Here is a 14,877-nt window from a genome sequence, read left to right as displayed (position 1 = left end):
AGGTATAACATAGCTGTGTTGTCACCGAGTGGTTGTCCTCTGTTCTCATCCTGAACTCAAATCAGACACTTACTGTATCTGTCTTTTCAATCTGTGTGATCAGTGCTAAGTGTCTCTAAACACATCACAGTGCTGTGGTTCTGTGGCCTGGACACTAAAGAGAAACCTGTTCTATCTCTGTTGCTCTCTCACATAAACACAACATCTGTCCTAATTTATGTAAAATACAAAGCAGAGTTATGAACTGTTATCTTTCGCTTTTGATTTCCTAGGAGTAATTTAAACTAAATCATCACTTATCTTTCATCTTAAGGCAGATTGTGGTTGAACTATTCCTAGAAACAAAAGAGCCGTCTCTGTGTCCTCTATCATACAGTATCTTTCCATACTGCGGCCTAATATAACCTTTGCTGTTTAGGGGTAGTTCACTTATCTTTCTTTTTCCAGCATAAGAAATGATCCAGAGATGTTAATATTTGCTACTGAAATCCCACCTTTCCTTTGTTTTTAATTCCATATCAAAGGGAGCCCTCTATGCAATTACGGGCCCAGTAAACAGTCCCGTACTCACAGACTCGGATGCTCCAGTGATTTAGTGTTGTAGAGGCTCAGATATCCTGACATGATTTTAGTGCCTAGTATGGTTCAATCTAAAAAAAAAAAAAGCCTGATCCTACACTACCCATAGTGTAACTCCAGTGCATCTCTTCTTAGAACCTGCTGAACATTAAAAATCATCTGTGGTGGCACAAACCTGTAGTTCTTCACTAGCTTAAATAGGACTGAGTGTAACATAGCAGCAGCATAAGATCTCTGTGCAGTGCAGATCAGAACAGTAGCAGAGCAGAGATGAGAGCTGTGGTTTCTTAATGTGACCTCAGCGTCTCTCTTATTGCATCTGTCTGACTTGGGACAGTTTCCTGGGCAAACCACAAGCACTGACCGTGTCCTCACTGCTGTTTATTTCCAACACGTTACTGTGGTCTCTAAAAACTCTTCCTCCTCCCATCTCTCTCCACCGCTCTCTTAGAAAACCAAACATCATGAGCCATGTTTACATCCCTTTGTCACTTTGTGCTGCTGATTTGCACTTGTCACAGATTGTTACCATAGAAACATGGCTCTTAGTGGTAGTTACTGTAACACTTTGGGTTTTAAATAAGTCTGTCTCTATTTTTGTCAATTGCCAAAGGTTCAAATGGCTCCTACAACTACATTGCATCAAAGTAATTTGATTTACTTTACAATGCCCACACCTCCAGATTTTAACATAGGCTTAAAGTTAAAAATAAAAAAATAAAAAAAATAAAAAGTCTTACAGTATGTAGGCTATGTTGCAGCAACAATAACCCTTATTACATCATCTGGGTTATATCATTTGACCTGACAAACATCCTCCAGAGCCACAGATATTACACCACTGAGTCATACAGAGCTTCATGTGTAAAAACCCCACAGGGAAACTTTGCTAAACTTTGTTGGAGAAAATAACCACTGCAGAGTTAAGTGTTTATTGGCTTCTTTTATAGATCTAAAAGAAACGGCACATCCCTTTGACATTTGTGTCTCAGAGAAATCACCTCTCACCTGATCCAGACAGCACCGGTAACTCTTAGTCCCTCTGAGCTCTCTAACTGATTCGTCTGCTGTTCACCTTTCCCTCCCTCTGTTGGCCTTGAAGCACCTGTGATTGTGATGTCATCATTGTGAAACAACTGCCTTGTTTCCCTCGCCCCTGTCTGTCATATTGTGCTTCTGAAAGATTAAAGAGAAGGAAAAAAAAGATTCTTTTACATATAAAAAACAAACCCTGTAAAAATGTTCAAGACAGTTATTTTATACTGTATATCTGTTTCTTTTTCTTTTTCTTTTTGTAAAGCAAATGGTTGGGATCTCTCTCTCTTTAGTGGTCATCCCACTGCTTTCTGTATATTGACCAATAAAGACTTGTTTTAGACTCTACGCTGCTCTCCTCCTTGTTTAGTAGACATCTGAACTGGCTCCCTGTGTGTTTACAAAGGGACTTATGGATTATATAATTAATAAGCTGTCACCGTATGTTGGGGAGCTGCCTGAATTCATTATATGTTGGAGCTGCCTGACTGACTTTTCATTTGTTTTACGTAATAAGCTTAATATAGACAGAGGGGGCTATGAGTTACATGTCATCACTGCATTTGTTTACCAGAAAGCTGACATAATTGGTTTTCTACTACAGCATATAAGAAATTCATATTGTTGGGTTACTTCATGTCACAGCAGAGGAGCAGAGTTAGAAAAGCAGATATTTTTGGAAATTTTCTATGTTGATTCTACAACATCTTACAAAAAGACCTCTGAAGACAAACAGTGACACATCTGCAGTGTTATACATCAACGTCAGTCAGAGCTGCATCATATGTCTTCTGGTCTCTATGCATCACCTTTTGTTAGGCGTGCAAACGAAAATCTGCAACAAAGTATGTTTGAGCAGCAATTCCCTATGTGCAGGTTTCAACCTACCAAAGGATCCAAAAATGAAAATTTTACAATAAGATGATTTAAGGTAAAAGAGAAGATGTTTTTTTTTTTTTTTACTTTCCCAAGAGGTTTGCTTTTTTTTCCTGTGAAACTGTGAACAATGTCTGTTTCTTCTTGCAAAAATCCTTCAGAGATAGAGAGAGATTGCTTACAATTTAGAGAATTATAATTCAAGACATGTAGTGAATAATATATCCTGTCACATGAAATATTGGATTATTTTCAAAGCACCACAAACAAAAAAGGTTTGAATCCACTGTGTTAGAAAACCTGCTAATTTTCTTCATTGCCTTACAAACATTGAATGACAGGGGTAAAAGAACATTAAATTGCATTTAATGAGATAACATTTTGAAAGAATGTGGTTATTCCAGATATTTCCAGCCATTAAGAAAATTATTTATAACCCATTATGGGCTTCTGCATAATAAGCGGTCACTTTGAGGGAAACAATAAAGGTGGTGACACCACACAGAAAAAACAACACAAATCTAATATTATTATAATATTTAAATGAAATTGCAATACGCAACAGCATTTGGAAAAACATTGACACAGGTGCAGATGTACGGTATTTGAAAGAAAATGCTTGGAAAATACTAAGTTAAAGTAATTTTTTAAAACTTTATGATCCTAAAATGAACATGACAAAAAAACAAACACACATTAAGATTTTTTGTAATCTGTGAATGTAATCTGTGACATATAGGGAAAAACTTCTGACAATAATATCACTGTGTATGGGCCAAACCAAATGCAGCTGCTGCAGAGCATCACTGACATCTGCTGGTGGATAGATTAACATAACCTTGAATGAAAGTTAATTGAGAAGTTAAATTAAATAAATAAAAATCAGTGCAACATGTAGAGAAAATGAGATAAAATGTTTTTTACTTTTAACTAAAATTTAAAATTTAGTTGCAAATTTTGCTTGTGCCTCTGTGGAAAACAAATTACCTCCTTTAAATATTTGATGTTAATTTAAGTCAGTAAGTGTTCTCTAATGGTTACATTTTAAATTACTGCATTTAAAGTGATAGTTCACCCAAAAAAAAAAAATTCAAATTTCACTCATTATCTACTCACCCTCATGTCGACTAAGGGCTGAGAGAAGTACAAAGCTTTCAAGTGAGTGGCCCTAAATGACTCCATCTGTTGCAGAGTTTGTGTTGCTGTTCTGCTTAAGAGCTGTGCTGTCTATTCAGTTCTACACTTGGAGACTAACTGCTACTGACTCAGCTTTTCAGTTCTCAGTGTGTTTTTCTTAGGTTCTTTTTATTTTAGAATCTCATTATTGAATTTGTTATTATTGGTTTCTTGCCTCTCCTTCCCTTTAAGATGAACAAAATCAAGAATTACGTATAAACAGTCACTTCGTCTGACAGGCTGCTGTTCCTTTGAAAGAAATCATAAATTTCCCACCATCTTTTACTTAGAGCATCAAACACATGCTCACTTTCAGAGGACATCTCATATCTATGCACAGTTGGCCTTCATGCCAAATTGATCTGAACTGTAAACTCCACCATGAACAGGCACCAACAACTCACTATAGAGTGTTTGGTCTGAAACACGGGTCTGTCAGTCACTCTGCTCTGCTGTAAGCCGAGGAGAAGTTGGTGTAGTAAGTACAAAAATCCCCCAGGTTTTTCTCCATCATGTTCCTTGATGTATCTTCTCATGTGCTGGACCACCACAGCTGCTGTCAGTGTCATCCTTCAAGGACAGTTTAATATCTGGCACTTTGGTAGTGGATTGAAGTCACGCTATACTTTTGGTCAGCTTCCCAGAGTTATGATGCGTCCATTGCTGTGTGATCTCCCTCCAGCATTCAATGACAAACACTGGTTTATTTACTTCATCCAAGTCTATAGTGACAGCAGTGACCCTCTTCCTCCACTCACAGGTGATAAGGACGACTTGAAGGTCATCAACATCAACAGAAGAAAAAACATCAAAAGCAGCTGAGCACACCCTGCTCTTGGCAGCTTACACACTGCAGGAAGCTTGTGTAGAACCCGATAATGTATCCGATAATGTAATAACCTCAATAATGTAATAAAAAATTTCACTTGAGTGGATTGAAAATGTAATAAAACCTGATAATGTAATAACTTCTCAATAATGTAAGTGCATTTCCCAATAATGTAATAATACTAATAATTTAACAGGAGATCACCCATTACTTGGTTTCAAGTGGTGTGTTCAAGGTTATATTTCTGTGTAAGCAACACAAGCTCCAGAGCACCACCAACAGGTCAAAGTTGGACATGCATGAATGGTTAACTGTGACCCGTTCGTCCGTTTTCACAAACTATCACTGGAGCCCTCGGGCCGAGCCGAGGTAAACACATCCTTAATGTCTTTTCCCGCCATATTGGATTTCCGCCATCTTTGATTTGATCAAAAACCTTTAAAAGGCCTCTCTTGTCACAAATTTTGTCTAATTCTTCTTGAAACGTCGCCCAGGTGATAGCTCTTGGGCTCTTTGTTTAAGCCAGAGTAGCTCATGACGGCGTGTTCCCACCAAACGCGATGTTTTAACAAGGAAAACCGGCCGATAACGACGTTGTCATGCCGCCGGAGGAAACGATCGTTAATTTATTAAGTTTTAATAATTTTTCATGCGAGGAAGTAAGGGTTTAGATCCCCAATGTGCGATTAGTTTATCCAAATGACGGCTTAGAGGTTTGCTTCGCGTTGGGAGAAGTGAAGCTCCAGCGAGGCAGAGGAGTGGAGAGTGACTCGTCAGCAACCCGCCTGCAGCGCTCGTTAACCGGTCAAACTACGTTGTCATGCCCGCGGAGGAAACGATCGTTAATTAAAGGGACAACGAGGAGTTTCTATTCGGTTATAAAAAAGTGTCACGTTAATGTGGATGAATCTCCGCTACCCACACTTGTTAATGGGCCCATTTTCGATAAATATATCGTTCTGTCTCTATCGTTATTTTATTAGTGGTGGCGGAAATGCTGGTCGAGCCGACCAGCATTTCCTTAATGAGAATAACGCAGCTGAATGGCCATTTATGGTCGGAACTACGACGGTAACTGAACGTCTTTGAACCTCTGACTTTAATTATTGATGAATGAAAACATGAGTCCGTCTTGCGCCGGTCAAAGAATTTTACGGTGCGCACGGAGGCTCATAAATGTAGTGTGAAAACGCTTCGCTTTTCCAAAACTCCTCGTTGTCCCTTTAACTTACCCGCAGGTTTGTAGAGGTTTACCGCCGACTGGTTAAATTCTTTTTAGGAGATAAATGTTGGTCTCATTGATGAAATCTAACAATTGTGGCAGTCTTAGTTTGTTTGAATGAAAAGTAAAGCTTCACACAGAGCAGCAGCAGCTTTGCCCCGGGGCTCTGTAGCCTACCTACAGAAATCACCACATTTGCATCAATAAATACATGTTTTACAATGAACCGATAAAATTTTGTTTTATTTTATGAAGTTACGGTACACGACAGAGAGCAGCATAGTATGTGGTTTCCAATACAGCTTGAGCCTGCATGTAACCCACTGGGCCAGCCACCATTCCGGTTCTGTCCTTCCTGCGTCCAATCAATGTGCGCCTCATTACATATTAATACAATGAACATCCGGACCAGTCAAAACCTCGCGCTTACTCTCACGAGAGAAAGTTGCCGTATGAAAAAGTGTCAGAACAAGCTCTATGTTTGAATAAAAAAAAAAAAATGTTTCCAATAAGTTTTAAGGCTCTTCACATGTGTGGATTTTAAGATGCTGCTGCTGATGCAGGATTTGAAGGAGAGGCTTGCTGACAGAGAAGTTTCTAAAGGAGCAGATCAGCAAACGTCATGCACAAATATGACACTGGTGATGCTCTCTTTTCCCTGAGAAATCTCATCCTCCCTCTAGAAAGTGTCAAAGCTTTTGTTTTGCTTTCTCATAAACATGCATGGATACACAAATACGCCCACCATCAAGTAAGGGATAATGTATAGTTCGGAGGTTGTTATGGAGAAATAAACCCCGACAGGTTGTATGGAACCCCGACGCGAAGCGGAGGGGTTTCATTCAACATGAAGGGGTTTATTTCTCCATAACAACCGACCAACTGTACATTATCCCGCTTATTACACGGTTTACGAGTGAAATAATTAATTTGAAACATAATGTTGACCAAAATACGACTTTCATCGATTTAAAATTGCATTTAGCGAATCTGCAAGACCGGTCACTTCCGCTGTTTTCCTGAGCCTCCTCCCGTTCGTGCATTTGAAGCCTTTGATAATCAATCAGTGGATCGATGGATTACCATACACGTGTTAAAATGTGTGTATTGTGTGTAGTCGTATCTGTCATAAACAAGAGATTAACTTACGGGGTGCGTTTGTGTCGCGGAGCCGCGGAGCCGCGGTGCCAGCTGCACCGAGACGAGAGGAGAGCTGACACCGGTCAGAGGCTCTGATGCAGGTTTGGTTTCCAGCCACGATGTGGAAGGAGCCTCCACTCTCCTTGTAACACGTTACAAATCATTTATCTCTAACATCACTATTAGTCCGAAGCTGTTTAATGACGGTAAAAATGAAACACAAGGTAAATATCCTGCATAGTTTCTCTTTTCTGTGCTGCGCTGATCAGAGCGGCTTCCCTAGCAACGGTCTGTTATACATGACGACGGTCCGTTATACAGAAATAACAGACCGCAGAACGCAGCGCTGGACCAATCAGAGAGCAGCATTCAATAGAGCCGTGTAATAATACCTGTTAATACCAGCATATACTGTACATGAAGTAACATATTTCTGATCACACATAGATGCTAACATAGTGTAGATGTAGGTGTCTGTGAATATATTTTTATTGAAAGTACTTACTACTTACGTTAAATAACAATTAAAGCAGAGTAAGTGATATATTTGTGTTAATATAAGTCTTAAATAGTAAGTAATAGTAGTAATACAATAAGTTTTACCCATACTCCACACACTTTCATAAATAAAACAGAGCCATGCGGCTTTAAAAGAGCGTTACTGTTACTACTGTGTCTTGATGGGTATTACTCCAACGTATACCATAAGACCAATATAATCACGAACCACTTCTTGCTTCACTAGGCAGATCTTCCTTTTATTCAACTCGATCTCAACTCTGGTACAGGAGTGCCCTCTAGTGACAGACTACATTTAAACACAAACATAAGTAACACAATTAAAAATGTAAAACTAAATCAGGTTTACTTAAAAGAAAATTTAATGTTGAACAGAAATACAAATAAACATGCCTAAGACGTCCAAATCGGATGCTGCATGACTATAAAGGTCAAATAAGACTTCTAAATAAGGTAAAACTAAATTATGTTAAAAGAAAACTTAATATTCAACAGAAATCTAAATACACATGCCTAACGGGGTGTTCCCACCAAACGCGATGACGCTTCATCGCGTGTCGAGATTACATGTAAAGTCAATGCAAACACGCGATTGGACGCGTCATCGCGCCGGGCGATGCGATGGACGCGATAGCGCGGCGCGATGGACGCGTTGGCCGCGAAAAATCGCCTCCATCGCGTCGCCCGGTGCGATGACGCTTCATCGCTCGAGTTCAAATAATTGAACTTTTGCGGCGAATTCGCGTGAAGACGCGCCGCGACAGCCAATCAGCTTTGAGATCGTCACCGACGTGCTGACGTACGGACGTACTGGTGTTCCCTTGGCAGTTTAGTCAGAGCGAGTCTATTGACAATATTAGAAGTTTTCTGGTTTAGTTTAGTTTATTATTCAGATCCCCATTAGCTGCTGCAAAGCCACAGCTCTGCTTTTCCGGTGCTGTTACAAACGTTTCTGATTTGGATATTCGGACCTGAAAGCCCGTTATCACTGCTGTTTTCAACCAGCGGGCGCTGCAAGCCGGCCGCCCCGTCCCAAAGCACTCAACAGGCGGTCAGTCACACAGTAGTTCACGGAGCTGTCTCCTCCTCCTCCTCCTCCTGCAGCCAGAGACCCACACCGCTGTTCCTCTCCCATCTACAGGGACAGGAACAGTGCAGCAACGGTGGTTATCTCAGCCAGAGAATGAAATAGTGGGAGAAATGTTGTTGTTTGGGCGGGCTCGTCGCGCGACGCGATGCCGCGACGAGGCGCTTTTTGCATATTGAACCAGCGTCAAAACTGGAGCGTCTAGCGCGACGCGATTTCATTTGACGCGCGATTCAATCGCGTTCATCGCGTTTGGTGGGAACACCCCGTAAGACGTCCAAATCGGATGCTGCATGATTAAAAACTAATTAGGGGAACATGCTTAAGACGTCCTATCAGTACGCTGCATAATTAAACTAAAACTAAATAATGTTTAAGGGAAACAAAAGAGGGAGGAGTGTGAACAGGTCAACGCCTACGGGTATAAAAGTGGCTCAAGGCAAACAGGCCGAGCTCACTTCACCAAAGATCAGCGCGCCTGAGGAAGGCTTTGTAGAGCCGAAACGTTGTGCAATGCTGATCAATATTAAGGCTATAAGTCTAATTTTTTGTAAACCCACCATTTATTGGTGGGAAACTAAGAACAAATATGTTAAAATGTAAAATAAATAATATGTAAAATGTAAACTAAATAAATGTGCAAACCAAAACTAAATAATGTGGAGACTGGAGCTGGGAGTTCTCTGCCGGGGGTCCCTGTGAAGGACCGTGCATCTTCTGTCTTCTCCAGCTGGAGGGGGCGGGTTCCTAACCCAAAAACCTAACCCTAACCCTAACAATTATTGTTTGGAAACGCAAAAAACTGGGAATATACCACATTAATCATACTGAGAGAGCATTATGAGGAGTCGATGTCACTGGGTGTGGAATACCTGGCGCAACTGATGCCCGTAGGATGGAGAGACCCCTTTGAAATCGCATGCAGGTGGGCGCAAAGAAGCCTTGGACGACGACTGAGACCGGAGACCTTGGAGAACACCAGGTTTTTCCTGAGGAATAACTTAGACCTCCTTGACTTTGACTGTAAAGACAATGACTTTATATTGGAGGACTTAAGCCCCCAACCTCGCAAAGCCACGTTGCCTCCACTTCAAAGAACCTTCAGAGACATAGTAACCAAAAACATGTGCTCTACACCAAATACTCCTCCTCAAGCTCCTCCCCCTTTCCCACGACGCAACGCGCTGCCCCGCCCTGCACCTGATGCAGCTGTTTCTGCCACTGCTGTTACTGCCAGGGCAATACAGCCAGCGAACTACAATAACACCAGGGCGGCGGCAACAACATCCAGAGCTCACCGGGTTGAGATGCACCAGCCTCCACCAAAAACACCGAATAAAGATGAGGAAGAAGAGGCTGACCAGCAGACAACTTCATCGCCTCCCTCCCTCTCGCCTGTCATCCCTTTCCCCCTCATTCCCCTCCCCCCTCCTCACCCTAACCCTCTCTCTCTCCTTCCCAACCCTCACCCCCCACCTCCTCCTCCTCCTCCTCCCCCCTCCAACCCACCTCTTCTCTCCTCTCCTCCTCCCCCTCCTCTTTTTTCCTCTCCTTCTACAGGTCTCTCTCCTGAGGATGAGGGCGACCAGCGAGCGGTGATTGTAGGTCAAGGTCATACAGCACGCCACAACCACAACCCGTGTGTGGTGGAGGACATGGACTTGGGCATCAGGGCGAGCAGGGAGACTGCTTCTCCTGCCTCCCCTGCTCCCCCTGACCCCCAGAATGCACCGGTTCAGACTGAGGCTGAGGTTGAGAGAGAGGAAGAGCAGCGGCTCCTCGCCAATCTACCCTTTAATGAGGAGGATTCCATGTCGGTGAGCAGTGATGGTGCCACCTGCCACACTTCTACATCCACACCAGACCCACACACTCACACAGTCAGACCCAACATACATGAACGGAGCACTATGAAAATTAGAGATTGGCAGCTCTTGATACACAAAGAGATAGCAATCATAGGTGTCTCAAACTTAAACAGGATTCCTGAGTTTGAAGGGCAGGATATACAGATTGAGGGTTACCCGGGAGCCAATCTTTATCATGCATTACCTACTCAGGAAAGCCACTTTGGACACACAGCCTAAGTCTGTGATTTTGTCATTTGGGCTGAACAATAGAACAGGTAACATCAGGAGAACGGTCATCAGGGAACTCAATCAAATGATAGACGCAGCAAATGAGGTGTTTCCTGAGGCACAGGTCTATGTACCTCTCATTAACCACTCAAGAGCGCTCCCCGCTGGCGAGCAGGCAAACTTGCAAGAGTTAAATGAGTACCTAGAAAAACACTGCAACTTTCTGCCTTTGCTACCAGTGAGACACTTCAAAGTAGGGCCAGACAATATACACTGGACTGCACAAACGGCTACGGCCATAATTGATCATTGGCTACAACTTTTAAACTAGAAACCCCTACGAGCCCGTTAAAGGAGAAGAGGGGTTTTAACAATGTAATGATACTCTCAGAAAAAATACAATTTACTGAAGCACAGTTATCATTACTAAACAGAGGACTAAGCTTTATTCCGACCAGGGGCAGTGCAACTGAAGTCATTCCTCAGACCAGGTGGGATTTACAGACCTATCATAGAACACTCAAACTTTGGAGTTATTACGAAGGCAAGGGGGAATATGTTAAAGTACCATTCACAGCAAAATCAAAATGGACTCCTCCAGAGCTTAGCCTACCCACACACATAAGGGATTTAATCCAGAGTGATGTGGATTTCTTTTATAACAGATTCAGGGTGAGACCTATTAAATCCAATCTCTCCCCTGATGAAAATAAGGCATTGACTGAGCTCAAAAATAATAAAGACATTGTCATAAAACCAGCAGACAAAGGAAGCATGGTAGTTATTATGGACAGAGAACAATATGCTTGGGAGGCAAATAGACAATTGACTGACAAAAAATATTACTCTAAACTCAACCAGCCCATGTACATGGAAACATTCAAAACAGTACAAACAATTTTCCAAAAAATCTATGAAAAGAAACTAATTAATGCAAAACAAAAAGACTATTTGATAGGAAGCTCAGAGCCCAGAGCAAGGAGATTTTATCTTCTTCCAAAAATACATAAAAGCCCCCAAGCCTGGAGTATTCCTAGTAAGATTCCACCTGGTCGACCTATTGTCTCAGACTGTGAGAGCGAGACCTATCGTGCAGCTGAATACATAGATTTTTATTTAAACCCTTTAGCCAAATTGCACAAGAGCTATATTAAAGATACTTATGATTTCATAGAAAAAATTAAGAACTTGCATGTTCCCTCAGACGCTATCCTCTTCACAATTGATGTGGACAGCTTATATACAAATATTGATACATCACAGGGTATACAAGCTGTCAAAGAAGCTCTTCAAAGAAACTATAACAAAAAGAGACCGGATAAGGAATTACTTCAGCTTCTAGAAATAAACTTGACTAAAAATGATTTTGAATTTGACCAACAATTCTACCTACAAATTAAAGGGACCGCCATGGGTAAAAAATTTGCTCCCGCATATGCGGATATCTTTATGGCTTCATGGGAAACCTCTGCACTTGAGGCCTGCAGCAAACAGCCCCTTCACTACTATCGTTATTTAGACGACATATGGGGGATCTGGGAACACACAAAGGAAGAATTTGACATATTTCTCAATACACTTAACAACCATAATCCCCACATTAAATTGAAAGCCAGTACAGACTCAAACACAGTGGATTTTTTGGACACCACAACATTTAAAGGAATACATTTCAACACACAAAACAAATTAGATGTCAAGGTATTCTTTAAAGAAACCGATACACATGCTTTGTTACATAGAACCAGTTTTCATCCACAACATACATTCGCAGGACTCATAAAGTCCCAGTTACTCAGATTTCACAGAATATGTACACAAAAACAGGATTTCAAACAAGCTACCAAGACGCTGTTTGCTGCTCTCAGGCGCAGAGGCTATACTAAAACCTTCTTAAAGAAGTGTTACAAAAACTTTCTCCAGGTTAAACCTATACTGGTCTCAGTTGCACTGCCCCTGGTCACCACCTATTCTCCAGCCACTCTACCACTGATTAGAGAAGTCAAAAAGAACTTAAAAGTGTCATTTGACACACACAGATCAGAATTAGATATTAGAATCATTGCTGCCTTTAGAAAAAACATGAATCTGAAAGACCATTTAGTCAAAGCAAAGCTTAAGCCTATCTCAACTTTAGCCACAAGAGGGCAGCATAGGAGCAGCTTAGATTACTTCAAGCAGATCAGATGGGTGGAGAACACACAAAAGGATAAAATTTACAGAACAGAAAAGACAGCTTCTACACAGACTAAGAATTGTGTCTACTTAATTACATGTAAAACATGTTCCTTGATGTATATAGGAGAAACACAAAACACAGTACATATTAGATTCATAGCACATAAATCAAACATACTCAGAAAAGCCCATATGGATAGGCACGTTGTACAACATTTTGCACTACATGGATGGACAGCTGTGCAGGCCTCAGTCCTGGAGGCAAACCCCCACTGGACTAGAGACCAGAGGCGTCGTGCGGAAAGAAACTGGGTTTCACTACTGGGAACGACATATCCACGAGGACTCAACGAGAGAATATATTTCAGATCTTGAAATGACTGTACCACATTTAAAGCACTATTTTGTTTATATGCATTATTCATTGTTCAGGTCATTTGATCTCCACTGTTCTTTTACACTTCTTTTACCCTCTTTCTTCTCTTTCACAACTTCCTTTTTTTGTGCCTAAACCTAAGTTTTGATTCCTGTACAGGAAAGATATGCCCCTACAGGTCATTTATACTAAACCCAACCGGTAGATTAAAAGGCCAATTCGGACTACAGCTTGATATTCACCTTCTGGGTTTGTTATCTTACTTTAAACTCCTTCCATTTACTCCATTACTTTTCTATTTACACCATTATTTTTTTCATAGTTTTCATTATTGATTTCAATTTTGGCCACCACACTTTTTCTGTTCAACAATATAACAGGGATATACCAAAGTAGAACAACAGTGAGAAGATAGTCAATAGATGATATACAAATAAATAAATAAATAAATAAATACACAAATAAATCATTAAGGAAGTAAATAAAACAAGCAAAAAGTATATATAAGATAAACCTAACTATAGTAAGTGCAAAGGTACAAAGAAAAATTATAAAACAATGTCTAATTAATCTGCTATTTGATATATCTGTGCTACAGCAGCGCATCGTCGTGGGTGAATCGGGCCCCCCGGGGGGCCGGCAGCCGGCGTCCAGGCTGCCGGCCTTCGGCCTCCGGCATCACCTGGGCAAAATCCTTTTTACCTAACCCCAGATTTATTATTGGAATTATTTATAAGAGGTCAAAGTTTTGTATTTCTCCAAATTTATTTCTTTAATAACTTTGTCAAATTAAATGATAGAGTTGTAATTCAAATTGATATGTGTTCTCCTCGATGAGGAGATGCTGTTTAATGTGTGACATGTCAAGTTTTTATTTATTATCGGAAACATCATTTATAAGAGGTTGAATTTCCCCATTCACTTATCATTGAAAATGAATTGTTTAATAACTTGGTCAATTTAAAAGATAGAGGTCTAATTCAAATTTTGTATGTATTCTCCTCGTTTAGGAGATGTTGTTTGACCTCTCACATGTGTGGATATATTACTGGAAACATTAATTATAATACGTCAAAGTTTTAAAATTAGTAAAATTAAAACTTGAGCCTCTACGTCAAAAGGGGGAGGGGCAAAAGCCGAAAAACCACCCTAACCCAAACATAAGGTTCGCGGACCTTCCTGGGCCGAGATTTTTCGCTAATATCTGTCAAACTTTGTCCTAGAGACATGAAATAAAGTTTATTGAACTTGTCTCGATGAGTACAATGAGATACATGTGTGATATGACTATATTTTTTATTAAAAGTTATATTTCAAGGGCAAAGAAAGTATTGTTATTTCTTTGGCCTGTAGCTCCGCCCCCTTTTGACGTAGAATGAAAATATGCACATGTATGGACTCCTGGCGATGACTACAACATGTTTCTTTTTTTTTTTTTAATGTTTTTAGTGTAATGTGTATAGGCAATGGTTTTTTGGCCTGTAGCTCCGCCCCCTTTTGACGTAGAATGAAAATATGCACATGTATGGACTCCTGGCGATGACTACAACATGTTTAAAAAAAAAAAAATGTTTTTAGTGTAATGTGTATAGGCAATGGTTTTTTGGCCTGTAGCAGCGCTCCCTTTTGACGTAGAATGAAAATATGCACATGTATGGACTCCTGGCGATGACTACAACATGTTTTTTTTTTTTTTAATGTTTTTAGTGTAATGTGTATAGGCAATGGTTTTTTGGCCGTAGCTCCGCCCCCTTTTGAAGTAGAATAAAAGCTCAGACTCAA

The sequence above is a fragment of the Trachurus trachurus genome (genome assembly GCF_905171665.1).
Source record: "Trachurus trachurus genome assembly, chromosome: 17".
NCBI lineage: Eukaryota > Metazoa > Chordata > Actinopteri > Carangiformes > Carangidae > Trachurus > Trachurus trachurus.
Note: the sequence above shows the minus strand (reverse complement) of the source record.